This window comes from Sapajus apella, unplaced genomic scaffold, assembly GCF_009761245.1.
Source record: "Sapajus apella isolate SASKATOON/1434 unplaced genomic scaffold, GSC_monkey_1.0 scaffold40, whole genome shotgun sequence".
Lineage (NCBI taxonomy): Eukaryota > Metazoa > Chordata > Mammalia > Primates > Cebidae > Sapajus > Sapajus apella.
The window spans coordinates 22,350,855-22,372,533 of record NW_022436980.1 but is presented as its reverse complement, the minus strand read 5'-3'; the positions used below and the strand labels follow the sequence as shown (position 1 = coordinate 22,372,533).

The 21,679-nt window shown below is 34.5% G+C and overlaps 1 pseudogene; it reads left to right on the top strand.

Moving 5' to 3' along the window:
• The first annotated feature begins 8,151 nt into the window (after positions 1-8,151).
• The window catches only part of LOC116565383, a 36,498-nt pseudogene continuing 22,970 nt past the window's right edge, over positions 8,152-21,679 (top strand).

The following is a 21,679-nucleotide window of genomic DNA, read 5'->3' as shown; positions in this document are numbered from 1 at the left end:
AATTATATTCCTTATGATTAACAAATTTAATAATTTTACCAGGGACATTTAGCCCTGTCTTTTTTTCAGGGAAATGCAAATTAACGTAAAATGAGATATATATTTTAAAAGTCATACTGATAATTAAAAAATAATTACTAATGTTGGCAAATGTGAGGAAAAAGACATTCTCATACGCTGTTGGAATATGTAATTGGTAAATTATTTCTGAAGGGTAACTTAATGCTGTTTATCAAAATCTCAAATAACCTGACATCGCTTTAACCTGACAACTTCACTTCTGGGACTAGGTTGTACAGGAAAACATAACTTGTGTAAACATACACACATGCACTTATTAAGGACGTTAATTATACATTATACATAATGAACAATAGGCCAATTAATATATAAAATATATGTAACATGAAAGACCGTATACCTATATTAAGAATATTCGTATAGTGTAACATGCAACCATTAAAAAGTGAGGTCATGTCTATAGTGCAATGATTATTTCACTATTAAATTATATTCCAAGTATTTAGTTTGATGACACATCTCAACCACTTTTTAAAATAATTCTGAAAATATCCACTGAGTTGCAAAAGCAAGCTATGTGCTACATTGGCCCTCTACCTTGTCATTAATAAAATTGCTAGTTCTTAAGTTTTTGTTTTAGGTTCTCAGTGAATGAATGTTTAAATATTAAGCCCTTAAACTTAATCTGAACATTACCAAGGGATTGCACATGGGGATCCACATTCCATGTGAACATTTCAGCATATGCGGTAAAGCTTCTGAAATTGCATCAAAGGACCTTTGATCTCAACCGAAAATTGGCTTTTTCTGTTGAGTCATAATAAATATTTTAGGCTTTGTGGACTATAAAATCTTTTGTAATAGTCCAAAATCTGTTACAGACAATATGTGAATGGGCATGTCTGTGTTTCAATGATACTTGACTTAGAAAAACCAGCCGGGGGCTGATGTGACCCCCAAGTGCTAATGTGATGATGCCTGCAGTGAATCTTCTTTTTAAAGGTACACGTCATGCGTACTGTTATCCTTCCTTTCAAAAGATGAGCTATTTCAGTATGCACCACACCACATTTTTCAGCAGTGACTTCATTTTATATGAATTACAAAAATTGAGTTTAAAGAATAGTATTATTGTCTGCATTTTACTCCTTTTACTTTGTTTTTTTTTTTTTTTTGAGACAGAATCTTGCTCTGTCACCCAAGCTGGAGTGCAGTGGCATGATTTTAGCTCACTACAACCTCCGCCTCCCTGGTTTAAGTAGCCTCCCTGCCTCAGCCTCCTGAGTAGCTAAAATTACAGGCACACACTGCCACCACGCCTGGCTACTTTTTTTTGTATTTTTAGTGGAGATGGGGTTTCACCATGTTGGTTCGAGACCAGACTGGTCTCGAACTACTGACCTCAGGCAATTCTCCTGCCTGGGCCTCTCAAAGAGCAGGGGTTACAGATGCGAGCCACTGTGCCTGGCTCCCTTTTACTTTTATTAATATAAATGTTTTAATAATTTTATAGAACTCAATATATAGTTCAATGTTATAATATTTTAATAAGACTATTTTGCATATTTGAGTATAAAATATTTTAGAGTTGGATAATTTTTATCAAGCAAGAAATAGTGCCCTTGAAACTTTTACTCTTTCTGTGGTCTTTATTTAGCAAAATGATAATCAGTGTATATTACATAGAAATGTTCAGGTGGTCTTTTGTGAATGCATTATTTAATACCTTGGTCTGGCCTTTTTAAAAAATGCCATGTCTGTGTAATGTAAACAATATTTAAAGCATTAAGATGAATAATCATTCTATCATCCTGGATCATACCACATAGGCATGATGTCTTTGAAAAAACTGTATAGTCACAGACTCAGATTTTCGTTCCACTCACTGTTGAACTTGCTCCAGTAACTTCACAACTGTGTGTACTCACAGACTCAGATTTTCGTTCCACTCACTGTTGAACTTGCTCCAGTAACTTCCAATCTCACCACTCCTCCAAAATTGCTTTTCTCCAGATTTCTACTGATTTTCACTTTGGTAAATCTAGACATAATTTCTGAGACGTCATTTTATTTAACCCATCAGAAGTTCCCTCACATCACTTTCTTTCCTTGGCTTTCGGGAACGCACCTGCTCACTTGGCTCTATCACCTGCCTTTCTAGTCCGTCCATCGTAGTCTGTTTGGCTTGATTCTCCTCATCCTACATCTTTCAACATTGATGTGTCCCAGGGCTCAGTCCTCAATCCACTTTCTTGTGACTTTTACTACCTTACATGTGCTAGTGATCCCTAAATGTATATCTCCCCAGCCCAGATCTCTCTCTTAACTCCAGACTTAAATATCAAACTGCCTTCCTGACATCTGTCTTTCATTAGCCATTGGGTGTCACAAACTTACCAGGCCTGAAATTGATCTACTGATGTCCTTCCTCATACCTACCCCACATAGAGCCTTTCCTACCTGTGTCAATGGCAACTCGCCCAGTTGCTCTGCCAAAACCTTTGGTGTCATCCTTGTCTCATGCCTTTCTCTGACACCTCACACCTCATCTGTCAGTAAGTCTTGTCAGGACTACCTCCAACGTATATCCAGAAGTGCCATATCTTCCGTGTCCCACCAACCACCACCTGCTGTTGAGATGAGTGTAATAGACTGCTCATTGGTCTTCTTATTTATTTATGTATTTGAATCCTCTTTCCACCAATTCTTTACTCAGTAGATGTATGGAAACCTACGTCAGCTGTGCCATTCCTCTGCTCCAAACCTTCTAATTGCCTCCCATTTCAGAGTATATACTGAAGTGTTTTCTAACACCTAGAAGGCACCGCATCATTTGGCCTCTTTATCCCTCTAACCTCAACTTTTGTTTTATTTCTTTTTCTCTGCTCGAGCCACACAGCTTCTGGCTGTTCCTCAAACACTCCTGGCTCCCTCTGTACTTGGCAGTTCCTCTGTCTGGAGTGCTGTCCCCTCAGATGCCTGTTGGCTCACTTGTTCCATTCCTTAAGTTCTTCACTTTAGTTTTCCTCCTCAAATAGACTCTATATTGCCTCTCTCTTGTGTTTATTGTTACTGTGTGCTCAGTCATGAGTAGGCTTTTGTCTCTTCACTGCCATATTCTCAGGGCCTAGAAAGGGGCCCAGCCTAAAGTCAGCAGCTGTTCAGTAAGTGTTTATTAAAGGAGTGAATGAAGTTTAGCCTCAGGGTATTGTTTTAAACATTAGACTAATTCTCATTTTTTTAAAAAAAATGCTTGACATTGGTTCATCTTGACAATTTTACCTCACAATTATATGCATATTTTAGATACTTTTGGTTCTTCCTAATAAGCTATATTCTTTATATTAGTGTTTTTCCATGGATGGAAAAACCCAATTTTGTGCTTAGTGACTCTTTCTTCTTTTACTGTAATTATGCTTGTATTAATTATGATAAGATGGATAAAAGGAATGACAATTTTCACTTATGTTTTGTTAAGAAAACTAAAATATTAGCATGGTAAAATTAATGGATTTAAGAAATTCTTCTTAAAGGATGATGAGCCTTCAGTGTCTGAAATTAAAACACAAAGTGGATTGCTTTCTGTAGTAAGAGAGCTGTGCTGGTCAGGCACACTCCCTCCTGATGGAGCAGCTGCTGATCTTAGGGCTTTGGGAGGAGTGGAGCTGAAGGCTTGGCAGAATCTCAGAGACGTAAGTTGGCTGACATCATCTGGAGCAGCATGGTTATGTGAGTGGGAATTTTGTGAATTGGTTGGCACTCCCAGGCCTGCTGATTGGAGCAGAAATATCTCTGATTGGCTTTCTTGTGCAAGCAGTTGGCTGACATTGATTAGCTGGTGAGTGAGGCCAGTGGTCGTTGCTTGACTGACTTGATTTTAAACAAGTGGGGCTGCTTGTTGCCAGGGCTACAGGTCAGTCCTTTCCTAAGTTTCAGGCCACTTTAACCAGATGTGTTCTTTGGCAAGTTGCCTTTCATCAGCTGTGTTTAAGATGAAAACTATTTCATATTCCAGAATTGTAGAACTATTTTTAAAAATTTTTTAATTATTATACTTTAAGTTCTGGGGCACATGTGCAGATCTTGCAGGTTTGTTACACAGGTATGCACGTGCCTTGGTGGTGGTTTGCTGCGCCCATCGTTTCATCACCTACGTTAGGTACTTCTTCTAATACTATTCCTCCCCTAGCCCCCCACCCCCAGGCCCCAGTGTGTGATGATCCTCTCTCTGTGTTCGTGTGTTCTCATTGTTCAACACCCAGTTATGAGTGAAAACATGCAGTGTTTGGTTTTCTTTTCTTGTGTCAGTTTGCTGAGAATGATGGTTTCCAGATTCATCCATGTCCCTGCAAAGGACATGAACTCATCTTTTGTCATGACTGCATAGTATTCCATGGTGTATGTGTGCCACATTTTATTTATCCAGTCTATCCTTGATGGGCATTTGGGTTGGTTCCAAGTCTTTGCTATTGTGAACAGTGCCGCAATAAACATATGTGTGCATATGTCTTTATAATAGAGTGATTTATAATCCTTTGGGTATATAACCAGTAATGAGACTGCTGGATCAAATGGTATTTCTATTTCTAGATCCTTAAGGAATCACCATACTGTCTTCCACAATGGTCGAGTTAATTTACACTCCCGACAACCATGTAAAAGCATTCCTATTTCTCCATATCCTCTCCAGCATCTGCTGTCTCCTGATTTTTTAATGATCACCATTCTAACTGGCATGAGGTGGTATCTCAATGTGGTTTTGATTCTCGTTTCTGTAATGACCAATGATGACGAACTTTTTTCATATGTTTGTTGGCTGAATAAGTCTTCTTTTGAAAAGTATCTTTTCATATCCTTTGCCCACTTTTTGATATGGTTATTAGTTTTGTTCTTGTAAATTTGTTTACATTCTCCAGGCTAATATCCAGAACCTATGTAGAACTATTTTTTAAAGTTTGGGTGAAGAGGAATTTCTTTAATAATTCCTCTCAGGAAAAGAGCAATTGTTGCTTCTTTGTTGTTTTAGCTGCTTACTCTTAACAAAATGATGAATCTATATATTTTTCTTGTAAAGAATTCTTAGCTTTGTTTTTTTTTTTTTTGTATTTTTCGTATTCTTTGGGGCTCATGCTCAACTCCTAACATAATAACTTCAGTAAGAAATTGTGATATCTTTGTACATTTATAAAGGTATGTAATAGTGATATTGTTATAAATGTGTTTACTCCTTAAAAAGTAGTTAAAACTACTAAGAAGTTTAACTTGTTATGTTAGAATTAGATACCAGCTTATACATATATATGAAATGTAAGCGTATTTTATGTTTAGAACTGGGTCCCACACTCAAGCCATCTCATAATGTATATGCAAATATTCAAAAATTGAAAAAAAAATTTAAAATTTGAAACACTTGTGGTCCTAAGAATTTGGAATAAGGAAGACTAAAGCTGTATCAGTATCACACTGTTTTGATTACTATAGGTTTATAATAACATATAGTGTATTCTATATGCTATTTCTTTATTAGTTATGTTATTCACAATGTTGTTTTCCCAATTACTATAGGTTTTTAGTCATCAAAACAAAAAATTTTAAGGGTTTTTTGAGCTATGATCACCCCAGTGCACTCTAGCCTGGGTGACAGAGTGAGACCTCATCTCTGAGAAAAAAACGTGTATATTAATTTACAATTTAGCCTGCAGAGTAAGCAATGGTCCTGTTTCTCAATGTGGAAAGTGTTTTAGAAATTTTATTCTAAATTTTATTCTAAAGCTTTATTCTTAATATGCATTGAACAAAAAGTGAATAGAAAATTGATTACTGATTAGTTTATTCAACATCCTTCCTACATAGATAAAATTTCAAGTTCTATGTTAAAAATATTTGCTATTCTTTATTGTTTAAATATAAGATCATGTCCTGTTCCAAAAAGATTTAAAAATTGTTTATAAGGTATATAATAACAAGGTGAATTGAAAGTATTACTCAAGAAAGACATACAAAAAGTGTGGGGTAACAGATGTTAGCCTCTTTAGCCTAGTCTTGGATTACAGTAATCTGCAGATACATTTTGTGTGAAAGACATCTGAAGGTGCCATCTTATGCTATAAATAATTTGGAGGGATACATGCAATATTTCATAAAGATGAAAATTTATTTCTAGTGTACTTATACACTTGTCAGTAAATAGTAACTTTAAAAAATTAGTGAATTGTAAATCTATTCTAATGGGGGAGTAAATATGACTGTGTGATTTAAAAAGGTAGTTTTCAACTTGTAACTTTACTGAGTAATCTCTAGCATCCTTTTTTATAATATATGCTAGAGTAATTAGTAACAGAAACTTTAGCAGAATATTCTTCCCTTGCTACTTTTCAAGTATATATGCATTGTTTTGAAGACATTGAAGTGAGAAATTAAATATCTGAGAATTACAGAGGAAAAACATTTGAGAACATAGAAATTTTATTAGGATAGTAAACAACATATGCAGAGGCAGATCACAAGATGAACTTTTTATTTTCTAACAAAATGAATTTTAAGATAAGTGCCTTTATTTGCAGACACACCTTAAAACAAGGAAATAAAGAGAAAAATAATGATAATATGCTGTACAAAATAATTAAGAAAGAGTTGGAAAAGATACAGAAACAATATAGGAAAGAAATGAAAGTGAAAAAACAACTTGAACTGACTGTTCAATCATTAGAGATGGAACTGAAGACCTTAAGAAATATTCAAAATCAGGTAAATAAATCTTTGATAAAAATTCTATATTTTTAACTTTATCAATATTACTTATAATATCCACTTGATTTAATAATACTATTTAGGTCTAAAACAAACCAGAAATGTTATCTCATCTTTAAAAATGAATGATGACACTTATAGTTACAATAATTAACATTTATTATAAATCTTGGCATCCAAGTAGGATATTATTTTATTACAAAGAGCTTTTGAAAACAATAATATACCGTAATATATACTTAGTGATAACTTATTGATAAAAGTTTTGTTCCCAGTAAAATAGTTCCTTGTACTTTCCACTGTTTCATATTGATTACTGTTTCTAATATTATAAAGAGGAAACAGAAATAATTGCAATCACAAATAATATCATCCTAAAAGGAGCTCTACAAATTGTCTTATCTACTATGGGCATTTTGAAATAAAAGGCTTCTTTTATATTGATATATTTACACCACAGAAGTAACTGTGATTTGGTGGAGAACTAGAAGTAGAGTGAGAAACCCTGGGGAAATATCCTGCAGCTCACTTATATTTTTAACCTTTCTTTTTCAAAATTGTGGTAGCTAAAAGAGTTCATCAGTGAATGTATATAGGAGTAACTAGAACAATGCCTAGATTTATGATTTAGTAAATGTAATTCTTATAACTGACTAAAAATTGTTAAAAGAGTCAAATTGCAATAGAATATTATCAGGGAAACAGAACTTCAATAACTTTGGGAAATTTTATCTGTTCAAATAGGTGTAAGGTAAGACTCTTACTATAGGGTAGTGTATGGTTTAGATATCAAAGTGTAAATGCAGTTTTCTTTTTGTGATATTTTAATTTAGTCAAATTTGTTAATGTTTTAATTGATGCTTTTAGGTTTGTTGTAATTCAGGTAAAGGTTTTTCCAATTCTGATAGTCTTAAAAATTCTCTGGGGTGGGTGGGTGTGTGTGTGTGTGTGTGTGTGTGTGTGTGTGTGTGTTTATTTTTATGAATTTATTGACTTCAAATAAATGTTTGAACTTTTTGGAATTTATGCTCTATAAGGTTCAAAGTTTCGCTTCAACTTTTTCTCCTGTTAAATATCCACTTAATCTTTTCAGTGTGTGGATGTGCAGGTTATTATTTAACTTCAGAGATAATTATGATATTTTATTGAGTACTAGCTAAAACTTCCTTTTGTTTTATTTAGGATTTTCATAATCATGAAAAAATGATAGATCTTATGCATGTAAATAGCATTTTGAAGAGAGAGATTGCTATACTCAGACAGGAAATATACACAATCAAAAAAGACAGCCTTGAAAAAGAAAATAAATATTTTAAGGACATTAAAATTATTAAAGAAAGAAATGCTAAGCTTGAAAAGAGTATAAAATTCAATGAGAAAATGGCAACAAAAACAGTATCTCAGTATCGACAACAGCTTAATGATCTGAAAGCTGAAAACACAAGGCTCAATTCCGACCTGGAGAAGAAAAAAGAAAACAAAAAAAGACTGGAAGCCAAAACTGAATCCTATCGGTCTAGACTGGCTGCTGCTATATGCGAACACAATAAAAGGGTGAAAACAGAAAGAGACCTCAAACTTTCTTTACAGAGAACACAAGAGCTTTCTGTACAGGTAAAATCGAGTGATATTTCTGAACTAAAAGATGAGGATGGGTTTCTTACGGAACAACTTTCTAAAATGGGAATCACATTCAATACCTTAAAAGACAAGTTCCATAAGACAAGAGATACTCTCAGAAAAAAGACATTGGCTTTAGAAGCTGTACAAAAGGACCTAAGCCAAGCAGAGCAGCAACTAAAGGAAATGAAAGAGAAGTATCAAAATGCAGAAGTTAAAGTGAATAAATCCGCTGGAAAGCAAAACTACGTAGAAGAGAGAATATATGAATTACAACAGGAAAATCTGTGCCTGCAACAGCAACTAGATGATGCATATCAGAAAGGGAATAATAGAAAGACAGTAATTAACATCGAAGGAGGCTTTATTGAGAATGGAGAGGAACGTTTTCTGCTAGAAGAAAAAAATAAGGAGTTAATGAATAAATGTAATCATTTAAAAGAAAGTCTGTTTCAATATGAGAAAGAGAAAGCAGAAAGAAAAGTAAGTATCAGGGAAGATAAATACTTTCAAACTTCTGGAAAGAACATTTAAACATTTGGTTTGGGATACATGTTGAACCTAGTTGAATATAAAAATAAATAAATAAATAATGTGTTTACCATACTGTATAATTGCATTTACATGAAACATCCGGAAAATATAAATGCATAGAGACAGAAAGTAGGTGATTGTAAGCATAGGGCTGGGGCTGGCAGCTGGTAGTGCCTGCTAATGAGTGTGAGGGATCTGGCAGTGATGGGAAGCCTCTAAACCTGGATTGTAGCGATGGCTGCACAACTCAGTCAATTCACTACAAATCTTCTAACTTTATGTTTTATTCTATCTTTATGAAATAATACATTCTATCGTATGTAAATTACATTTCAACAAAGCTGATTTAATAAAAATCCAAAAGAAAAAAAAAATAAAAGAAGAATATGTTTACTATATCAGCTTAGCAACATACCTTGTTTCCAGGAAATAAAAGGTAGAGCTGAGAGATGATTTACTTTGAGTAAAGATGTTGTGTCACCTAGGAAATTTTAATAGACACATAGTCATATTTTAAGGTAGATAGTCCTGTACTGCTGAAATAATAATTTTGACATCTTTATGTTGCCATATGTTAAGACAATGATGAAGCAGGTAAGTGAAAATGCTTGCACCTGAAATGAATATTTTCAAATTAAGATTTAATTAAGTGATTTGTGTCGACACTTAATTCTAGATTTCCCAGATGAACTGAAGTGTATTGCTGTGTCTTGTAATACTTTTTTAAGGAGTTTTTAAAAATATATTTTAGTTGGTGTAGCTTTGATTTTATTCATATGAATTTGACTTAAATCTGAAAATATGTCAGTCCCAGATTGTGTATTTTTATGAGCATATAAGGTTTTAAAGGCAGCTGCTTGTTATAAAATCATAGTTTAGAATAAATATGGTAAATTTTAGCAAAACCATATTTCATTTAGCCTTCCCACTGGTATTTATAATTTACTTTGAATATTTGTGTTAATAATTAGCTCATAATTTTCATTTCAAGGCTCAATAACTATCATTTGAATGTAACTTTGTCCAGTACAAGGATATTTGTAGCTGCCTGTGATTTATGAGTTGGGCATTAGATCCCCATTTTCAGATTACTGAGTGGAGGCAGCCTTTATATGCAATGAGAATGGAGTGAGTACAGGAGGGAGCGGCAGGAGCTTGAGGTCAGGGAGGGAGGTAGAGGCCTGTTTACCGAGGGCCTCAAAGGCCATCAGAATTTTACTTTTGTTCTGAGATAGTAATCTGTTGGAAGGATTTAAACAGGTGATTGAATATGTTAGGAATCTGAGGTTGAGTCGAGCTTCTAAGACGATTGGATAGTGGGATGAATCTGTTGTGTAAGTAAGAGAATGCCAATTTGGCAGGAAGACAACGCATTCTGCTTCTCTCACTGAATTCAGTAATAAATAAAAATGTGTACATGTGATGAAAATAAGATGAATTTATGTGTGTGGTGATAATTTTCAAAGTATGTATGTTTGAATTAAATATTATTAACATAATTTAATAATAAGGTAATTTATAAAATCAGTAACAAAATATTTTTATCAGGTGATTGTGAGACAACTTCAACAAAAACTGGCTGACAGCCTAAAAAAATTAGCTATGTCAGAGTCGCCATTGCAAAGGACATCATGTTGTCACATTAATTTGGATGAGACGCAGGCGTCAAAGAAGAAATTGTTTCAAGTGGAAAGTCAAGTACGTACAGAATTTAACATGTCAGCAATTATTCTGTAGCTGGTTGAATTCTATAACATGTTTTAGGATACTAATTTTGACAGAAGCTTGATTTCTTATTTTCATTATAATTAATTATTACCATTTTACTGTCTTTATAAGGTACTGACTTTTTATTATTGTGACTTACCTTCTACCATTGAAAAATCATTGCATACCCTTTCTCTTTTAATATGTACCCTTGGAAAAGTTGAGAATTATACATCATTCCTCACAGAAAATTAACTTTTTTTCCTGTTAAACAGTATTTTTAAGTAATTTTCATATTGCTATGATGATGCAGGCCTGATTAAACCAGAGGAGGCTGTTTAATGGAATGTTCCAGAAAATTGTCTTATTTCTTAACTTTTGTGATTGGACACAGAAACTGTGCCTATTTATTTCATGGTTAACTTGTAGAGAAAGGCCATTATACTATTCTTTTAAATATACATGTTTTAGGTTAATTTACAAAGTATTTGAAAAGTTAGGCATTTTCTTTTTTTGCCTGTTATTTAAAATATACTATAAAAGCATAGAAACATTCAGATCTGATATAGTATGTACATCAAAAATTGAGAATTGAGAAAATTATCTTGATCCTGTCATTGGATTTTAAAAACAGTTTCACTGAGATACAATTCACATATCAGACAGTTCATCCATTTAAAATATACATCCATTTAAAATATACAACTCAGGATCTGCTAGCATATTCATGAGAACATTTTCATTAACCCTAAAAGCAACATTACATTTCCTAGGCATGACTACAACCTTCCTCTATGTCCCTTCACTTACCCCTGTCATAAGCAACCACCGTCTACTTTTATCTCCATAGGTTTGCCTGTTCTGCATGTTTCATATTCATAGAGTTATACAATAGTTAAACATAGTCTTTTATGACTGGCTCTTTCACTCAGCATAATGTTTTCAGAATTCATGTTTTAGCACATATTGGTAGTTTGTTTCTTCTTATTGTTGAATAATATTCTATTGCATGGCTACACTGGTTTTCCATTCATTCATCAGTTGATAGGCCTTTAGGTTGGTTTCCGCTTTTTAGCTATTATGAAAAATACCACATGAACATTCATTTACAGGTTATTAAGTGCACATATGTTTTTATTTCCCTGCCATTGGACTTTATCACCTGTCTATCACCATAGCATGATAGATATCATTCATGCTATCCTTTCTGCTTTCTCAGTTTTGGTTCATCTAGCCTCATTCATTCGGTAGACAATTTCTTTTTTTCCTGAAGTTTTCTCTGACTGTTCTGACTCTCATTGATCTTATGTGTTGGCAATTGTTGTCTAGTCTGTGCAGAACAACTTAGTCCTTAATTTTACATGGCTTTTTTATGGAAGATAATTTCATCTCATCATAAATTTACTCAATGGGGGAATAATATATAATAAGTATATTATATATTATTATATATACCACTTATCCTTGTATAAATTGAAAAGATTTTAGCTTAGAAATGTTTAGCATACAATTAAATACTTTACACCACAGCAATTATTTCTTCTTTGAGACCTTGACACAGTAAGTTTTATATTCTAAATGTATTTTTAGCAATTAAATATAAAATCTAAACCAATTTATCTAATAGAGAAGAATCATTCAATCAAATGTTTATATTTTTCTCACTATGGAAAAGAATCTAAATTGGCCTTTCCTCACTATGTGGCCAACTGTATTTCTTGACTGCTACCAGTTTGTCAGCTGAACAGTTCTGGCTGCAGCTTGTCTGATAAAGGATAGCATAGCTCCTCAATCTGAGTGCTCAGCAAAGTGCTCATGAAGGAACCACCACAGCAACAGTTGCTCAGAGGGAATTGATTCAGGAGCCTTGGTTTATCAATAGAGTTCAGGGTTTTCAGCTCAGTGGCATAGCCTGTCTCTGCTGGTCATGTCAGTTACATACTATTCAATCCAGGAGGTGCTATTTACACTGTAGGACATACATGGTCATTGCCTACTGAGTCATACAGAGAGAAAAGTAAATTATGAATTATATGCCTCCATTTGCTGCCACTCTCAGTGGTGAGAAGAAGGATTCAGTGCAGCTATAGGAGACCACTTCCATTGGCATGCCACCTGCTTAAAATATACAATTGTGTTAAGATATACAACAAAAATTATCATGCTAATAGCAAATATTATCTGTAGTTCACTATGTACCATGTATTCTTCTAAGTGCTTCATGTTCATCTCCAGTTTAATCTTCCCAACATCCCAGTGAAGTAGATGGTATTATTCTCTCCATTTCAGATAAAGGACCAGAGACACAGAAAGTTAATTTGCTCAAGGTCACACAGCTCATATCTGGTGAAGCTGGGATTCAGATCCAGGGCTTCTGGCTGCTGTGTAGATATGGCTTCTCAAATCATTCCATGCAATACCTGGTTGGGTGAGGCAGCTCATGTCAGTAATCCTAGCATTTTGGAAGGCTGAGACAGGGGGATCATTTCAGCCCAGGAGTTTGAGACCATCCACAGCAATATAGTGAGACCCTGTCTACAAAAAGATTGTTTTTAAACAGTCAGCTGAGGCATGGTGGTGCATGCCTGTATTTTCAGGCTGTGGTAGGAAGGTCACTTGAGCTTGAGAGATCAAGGCTGCAGTGAGCAGTTATCAGGCTACTGCACTTCAGCCTGGGTGACAGTGACACTGTCTCATGAAATAAACAAACAATTCTGTATAGATTTCCACAGAATTAATTTAGAAATCGAGCATAGTGTTATTAGTCACGCTGATACCTACCATGTGTATAAACAAATGTAATAAGGGACGGCTTTCAACCCTCTCAATTAATAGCCTCTAACTTCTCCAGAATGTTCTAATTTCATGAATTCCTAAGCCAGAGACTACTTGTCTTAAGATATTTAGTGGACACAATTTTGAGATGAAGAATCTCTATTGGGCTGAAGAGAAACCTCTACTTGACTGGAGCTTCCCAACGATATAGTTGGGTGTCACCCTGAAAGAAACTTTAGAACAAGACTTTTATTATGCCGTATCTCTATGGAGAAGGAAATTCTTAAAAAAACAAACAAACAAGAAAAAATAAACAGGAAAACAATAATGTGGTTCTCATGGGAAAGTTTTGCATTATGAAAGAAAAAAGGACAATGTCTGTGGGTCAATATTGTAAGGGTGAGGCTGTCCTTCCTAAGATTAGAAAATAACACTATACTCAAAATAACATCAATAAGAATCAATATAAAATGTATGAGATTCACTATCTGCAAAAGTAATTCTGCACCAAGTAGCAATGGATACACGTGCAGTTGAGAATATTGTCTACAAGAACTGTACTAGATGGGAGAGGCCTCAGGAAAAAAGGTCAGAGCTGGAAATGTAGATTAGGAAATCTGGATGAGAGTTTTGAAATTTAAGGAGCACTGAGATAATTTTAAAAGAGCAACAGAAAGGGATAGAACTGAATATCATAGGTTGCTGCATTTGGAAATGAGGTGGGGCTAGAGGAAGAGATGGGAGGGTTTGGTCACTGCTGGCAGTTGCTCCCTAGTAAAGCAAGATAAAGTCCTTGATGACTGTCAAATTTTTAATCGGAATTACAGGATTAAAAATCAGATTTCAATGCAAAATAAGACAATAAGTGATGAAAAAATAGATCTCTAGATGAGACTATGTGTTATAAAGTTCAATGGAAGGGGAGAAACAGGATATAGAAAAGCCACAAAAATTAGACAAAGTTACGTTTTTGTTTGTTGTAGAGAGGAATTAAACTTTATTTAAAGGGAAATGGTTAACAGAAAAGAAAAAGCGGAAACCATGGGTGAATACTTACAGAGAATGAGGGTATTGACTCACCCTGAAGACAGGTGAGGATCAAAAATGTAATGGGAACCAGATGCGAGTTTTCTAAAAATTGCCTTAGTAAGACGTAATTTAACACAACCTGGAATAAGTTGAAGTATTGATGACAATGTTTCTAGGGCATCTTTGAAAACTAAAATGTAAATATAACTACTCTTAATTTTTTTCTACTGAAACTTAGTATTTTATGTGCAAACCCCCTCTCTTTTTAACAAAAATTATTGGCAGTTTAAATATCAGAAAAGTTAATAAGAAAAGTATGAATCATTTTTAGCTGTTTTAAGAAAAGTGATTGTTATTAAATTCTGTCTTTATTGGCAGCAGATTTATAAAATGCACTTTACACACCTGCCTAAATACATATTATTCAAAAATTATAAGAAATACTATTTTTTAAGATAGAAAAGTGTGTCTCTATATTAAAAATACTTTTAAAAACTATGTTTTTTTCAAGCCTGAGGAAGAAAAGGAAGAATTAAGAAAACTTTCTGAGTTAATGTCATGTCAGAAGTATAATGTGGATCAAATAAGAAAGAAAAATGATGAAGTAGAAAAAGAGAGAACTGGGTATGATATTAATATTGTAGAACATTTTAATCATACATTAATTGATTTAACTATACTTTTACTTTGTGAAAACCTAGATACAAATTCATTTTATAACTGCATTTTTATAAATTCTATTTTAACATTTATTTTAGAAACTCATAATGCAACCTGGTATTTTTGAATATCAAAATATTACACTTATTATTTAATGATTTTGAAAACGATAATGACAAAGTCTTGTACATATAATGTCAACTGAATCTTTATCATCTAGTGTGAATTTTTGTGTTTGAAGATATTTTTGCTGTCTTTGTTACTTTTTCCTTCCTTTGGTAGTATCCTCCTCTGCTGCATTCTAATTCTCTGAAGAAGACCTATCTGTGTCATTCATTATTTAACAACATCAAAATTTATTTTGCCATTTTCCTTGTATTTTCTTTCTGCTTCTTTTTTTAAGATATAAAACCTATCATGGAGATTTACTCATCTTCTATGGGTACCTCCCTTATATACATGAGGAACATGTATTATTAAACTTCTGTTTCACACAAATAAATTTTATTTCAAGAGAAATAAAGTTTCTCTTTAGGGAGTGCAGTGACATGCTGTCAGCTCGCTGCAACCTCTGCCTCCCAGGTTCAGGCAATTCTCCTGCCTCAGCCTCCCAAGTAGCCAGGATATTAATATGTATAACTTAAAAGAGTAAAATGAGCAATCATGTTTTTATCACAGGTAAAAAACGGAATGTGTCTTTGAAGTCACCAACACAGCTACTTTTCTATGTTTGCTGAGTACTTGAGTTCATTTGCTGCTTCTAATCAACATTTTTCTGTGATAGCCTTTCTGGACATGGTTTTGTATTTCTTTCATTTTCTTGGTAGTGTCAGCAAAGATCTCTAGATCTGTCCTTCAAGCAGTCTTAAAGTCTTCACACATCTCTATGCTCATTTTCTTTCTTCTAAAACTGCCTATTTCTTTTTCCCCTCAACTCAGACATCAAAAATGTTTTCTTACCTTTCTTTTTGTAGTTTGTGTAAGGGTAACTGAGAGAAAGGAGAATAGACCCAAAATCAGGCAAGAAAGTTTTCTTATTATGCTGGGCTGCTCAGAGGAGGCAGCAGCTCTGAGCTTACAAAAGGAGCGGTTTATATGGGGTGAGGGGGACACAAGGGGGTTTCAGGTAACACAGATAGTTTTTTAACTTGCAGCAGACCTGCAATACATCATCCTGTGACTCTCGTGGTGGCAGACATTAAAAAAAAAAAGACCGAAACCAAGATTTTTTACAGATATGTGCCAAACAGGAATTTACGAGTACAGAATAGCCAACATATGTTTTCCCTGTCATCCCTCGAGCTGCCGTGCTGCCCCCATAGCTGTAATTAGGCTTTGCTTAATTGTGGCACGTCTAGCAGCCTTAATGCGGCACCTAGGGAGCGGTTCAGGAACGCAGCTGCAGAGCAATCAGAGAGGGCTGGGGTCAGCCTGCACAGAGGGGTTTTCTGAGGCAGCACTGCTCATCCGTAACAGTTTGAATGATCTCCTTGACACTTTTTGTGTATATTTCCTTTTCTTCTTAAAGTCTGTGGTCAACAGGTATCAAAATTTGTTTTTGTGTCTTTTTCAAACATATATGTTTTACATTTTCATCTTGGATACTCATCTCTGAGTTATGGCTAATATTTAGTAATAGATTATTTTAACATACTAAAATGTATACACAGTTTATTTCTAAAATCTGTGTGTGATACAATATCACTCTATCTGCCATGTATATAATAAAAATTTTCTTCATATTATTCATCTAAGACTATAATTTTATTAGAATGTTTTAAAACTATGTTCAGTTGAAACAAATGAGAGGATCATAATTTATATTTTATATATTTGTTTCTTTTCTATGCTACAATATAATATCTATCTGTTTAAAAATTATTTAGTATTTCCTCTTAAAAATACTTGATTTACTAATTCAGTACATTTCTGCAGATATAAGAAATTCCTGGAAATGACAAAATATATGTTAAATGAATTTGGAAATGAAGAGCCGGGTTTCCATGGAGACTTAACAGATCAATTGGAAATGGATATTCTGATTAAGAAGCTAAAACATAAGGTAATTTCTGGCCAGTCTTGGGTTTTAAAAAGTCATTTAATTTGGGAAATATTGGTGATGGAAAAATCCAAATTCTGCCAAACAAGTTTAAAGAGGATTATTCTAAGCCAGTATAAGTGACTGTGGCCCTGGGTTACACAACCTCAAGACATCATGAGAAAGGAGTTACAATTTGGTTTTACACATTTGAACCATGGGCAATGATCTGAAACCAAACAATACACTGTTGCATGACTCCAGATCACTAGCAGGAAATAAACTTGGAGGATAAGAAGTTTATTGAGATATAATTAACACAACATGCAATTCAGTCATTTAAAGTACACAATTCATTGACTTTTAGTTTTTCACAGAGATACGCAATCATCACAATCAATTTTAGAACAGTTTCATTACCCCAAAAAGAAACCCCACATTATTTAGCCATCCCCACTAGCTTCTCCTTCCTCCCTCAGCCCTAAGGAACCATCCTCCTTCTTTGTATCGATCTATTTTCTATTTCGAACATTTCATATCAATTGATTCACAATATGTGGTTTATTATGACTGGCTTCTTTAACTTTGGATAACTTTTTAAAGCTTCATCTATATTGTAGCAGGTATTAGTACTTAATTTCTTCTTATTGCTAAGTAATATCCCATTGTATGGATATATCAAATGTTTTATTTATCCATTCTTCAGTTGGTGGACCTTTGGGTTAGTTTCACTTTGTAGGTCTTGTTAATAATGCTGCTTTGACCTTTTTTTTAAAAAAATAAATAAATAAATAAATAAATAAATAAATAAAAAGAAAAAGAATGAAAGAGAGGAAGAAAGAGAAAGAGGAAGGGGGAGAGAGAGTGGGGGTGTTGCTTTATTGCCTGGGCTAGAATGCAGTCTAAAAATGGGTATGCCTATAATTGTGCTTAATAATAGAGACATGGAAAAAAAATGAGGGAAGAAAATAACAAACAAGCAGCCAACCAATATTTCATTGAAACCTGTAAATAGATGTGATGTGGTACTGATAAGAGTGTATATTTTGTGTATTTAAAGTGAAGAGTTCTATAAATGTTAATTAAGTTTACTTGTTCCGGATCTGAGTTCAAATCCTGGATATCGTTGTTACTTTTCTGTCTCATTGATCTGTCTAATATTGATGTTAAAGTCTCCCACTATTATTGTGTGGGAGCCTAAGTCTCTTTATAAGTCTTATATATCTGGGTATTCCTGTATTGGGTGCGTATATATTTAGGATCTTTAGCTCTTCTTGTTGCATTGATCCTTTTATCATTATGTAATATCCTTCTTTGCTTCTATTGATCTTTGTTGCTTTAACTCAACTCCTGCTTTTTATTTATTTATTTATTTTTGCTCTTCATTTGGTTGGTAAATCTTTCTCCATCCCTTTGTTTTGAGTCTTTGTGTATCCTTGCATGTGAGATGGGTCTGGATGCAGCATACCGATGGGTTTTGGCTTTTTTTGCCTGTCTGTGTCTTTGGATTGAGGGATTTAGTCGATTTAAATTTAGAATTAATAATAATATATGTGCGTTTAATACTACCATTTAATGTTAGCTGGCTGTTTTGCTTATTAGTTGATGTAAATTCTTGATTATGTGGATGCTCTTAACTTTCTGGTATTTTTTAGAAAGGCTGATACTGGCTGTTCCTTTCTATTTGCATTGGTTCTTTCAGAAGCTCTTGTAAAGTAGGCCTGGTGGTGATGAAATCTCTGAGTGCTTGCTTGTTCACAAAAGATTTTATTTTTCCTTCGCTTATGAAGCTTAGTTTGGCTGGATGTAAAATTCTGGGTTGAAAGTTCTTTTTTTTAAGGATGTTGAATATTGGCCCCCACTCTCTTCTAGCTTGTAGGGTTTCTGCTGAGATATCTGCTGTGAGTCTGATTGGCTTCCCTTTATGGGTAACCTGACCTTTCTCTCTGGCTGTCCTCAGTATTTTCTCCTTCATTTCAACCCTGGTGAATCTGGCGATTATGTGCTTTGAGGTTGGTCTTCTTGAGGAATATCTTTGTGGTGTTCTCTGTATTGCCTGGAGTTGAATATTGTCCTGCCTTGCTAGGTTGGGAAAATTTTCCTGAATAATATCCTGAAGCGTATTTTCCAGCTTAGATTCATTCTCTTTGTCAAATTCAGGTACACCTATCAAGCGTGGATTAGGTCTTTTCACACAGTGTCATATTTCTTGGAGACTTTGCTCGTTCCTTTTTATCCTTTTTTCTCTATCTTGTCTTCTCGTTTTATTTCATTAAGTTGGTCTTCAACTTCTGATATCTTTTCTTCTGCTTGATCGATTCGGCTGTTAAAACTTGTGCATAGTTCACGAAGTTCTCGTGTTGTGTTTTTCAGCTCCATTAATTCACTTATATTCCTCTCTAAATTGTGTATTCTTGTCAACATTTCGTCAAACCTTTTTTCAAAGTTCTTAGTTTCTTTGCATTGGGTTAGAACAAGTTATTTTAATTCACAGAAGTTTCTTATCATCCACCTTTTGAAGCCTGCTTCTGCTAATGGAACACAGTCTTTCCCCATCAGGCCTTGTTCCGTTGCTGATAAGGAACTGTGATCCCCTGTAGAGGGAGAGGCGTTCTGATTTTAGGTATTCTCAGCCTTTTTAGGCTGTTTTCTTCCCTTCTTTATAGATTTATCCATCTGTGGTCTTTATAATTACTGTCTTTATAACTGGGTTTCTGAGTGGACGTCCAACTTGTTGATTCCCAGCGCTAAAATCTGAGCAACCCACTGGGCGGCCAAAACAGCGACATTAAGATTGATGGTGCTTTTCTGACTCTGCACCAAGAACTGCCGCACCAAGGCAGCAGCAAAACTGCCTCGCCAGCCACAAGAGTCGTGCTGGTGACCCGTGGGTCTCCTCCGCTGGGAATCTCCTGGTGTGTGAGCAACAAAAATTCATCTGAAAGTGTGGCGTCTCATTCTCTGCACTTTCACTGGGAGCTACAATCCCGAGCTGCTAGTGATCAGCCATCTCAGATCTCTCTCCCAGAAGCTGCTTTGAAGTTTTGCGTGCAAGTTTTTGTGTTTGCATATATATATATTTTTTTTTTTAGTATATACTTAGGACTGGAATTTCTGGTTCATATGGCAACTTCATGTTTCACCTTTTGAGGAGCTGCCAGTTTGTTTTCCAAAGCGGCTTCACCATTTCACATTCCCAGCAGCATTGTGTAAGGGTTTTAATTTCTCCACATACTTGGTAACACTAATTTTCTATGTTTTTCATTGAGCAAAGATTTCATCCTCATGGTGTGAAGTGGTAGCACATGATGGTTTTGATTTATATTTCCTTAATGACTAATTGCATTAAGCATCTTTTATGTGTTTATTAACCATGTATATATCTTCTTTTTTTTTTTTCTTTTTTGAGACAGAGTCTCACTCCGTCACCAGTCACTAGGCTGGAGTGCTGTGGTGTGATCTTGGCTCACTGCAACCTCTGCCTCCCAGATTCAAGCAATTCTCCTGCCTCAGCCTCCCAAGTAGCTGGGATTACAGGTTCATGCCACTACACCCAGCTAGTTATTACAGGCGCACACCACCACACCCAGCTAATTTGTTTGTATTTTTAGTAGAGACAGGGTTTCACCATGTTGGCCAGGAGTGTATATCTTCTTTGCAGAAATGTTTTTTTCCAATTATTTGCCCATTTTTCAATTGGGTTACCATGTTATTTCTGAATTATAAAGATTTTTAAAAATATATCCTAGATAATGAGTCCTTTATTAGATATATGCTTTTCAAATATTTTCTTCTACTCAGTGGCTTGCCTTTTCACTTTTTTGAGACTGCCCTTTCATGATCAACAGTTTTCAATTTCCTATTTCTTCTTTTGGTGTTGTAGCTAAGAAAACACTGCCAAATGCGCCACAAAGATTTAGTCCAGTGCTTTTTTACTGAGAGTTTTATAGTTTTAGCTCTTGCATTTAGTTGTTTTGTTTTGAGGTAATTTTTAGATATGGTATATGTAAGAGTCCAACTTTATTTTTTTTGCATATGGATATCCAGTGGTCCCAGCACCACTTGTTGAAAAGACAATTTTTTCTCCGTTTAACTGTTTCGTTAACCTTGTGAAAAATCAATTAACTGTAAATTTACAGGTTTATATTTAGATTGTCAATTCTAATATGTTTATGTTTATTCTTATGCCTGGACCAAATCAAATTTAATTAGAAGGTGTTTTCAGTCATGTTGCTTATTACCAGTTGTCTTATGTCATAATAAAATTGGATGTAGTGGAACATCTTTAACGTCACCTCGTGTGTCTCTAATGTGTCTGTGGCCAGCTCATACCTTACCAACACGAAGACATGATGGGAAGTCAGGCTTATAAGACACCATTTATATTTTTCTCCATTCAAATCTTTACTCTCTTAGCCAATGGCTCCCTCTTTAGTCCCATTCTCTTCAAATTTTGGTCGCAGGATTTACTGAGGTAGTCTTCTATTTAGTGCTTTTCTTTTTTTTTTTTTTTTTTTTTTTTTTTTTTTTTTTTTTTTTTTTTTT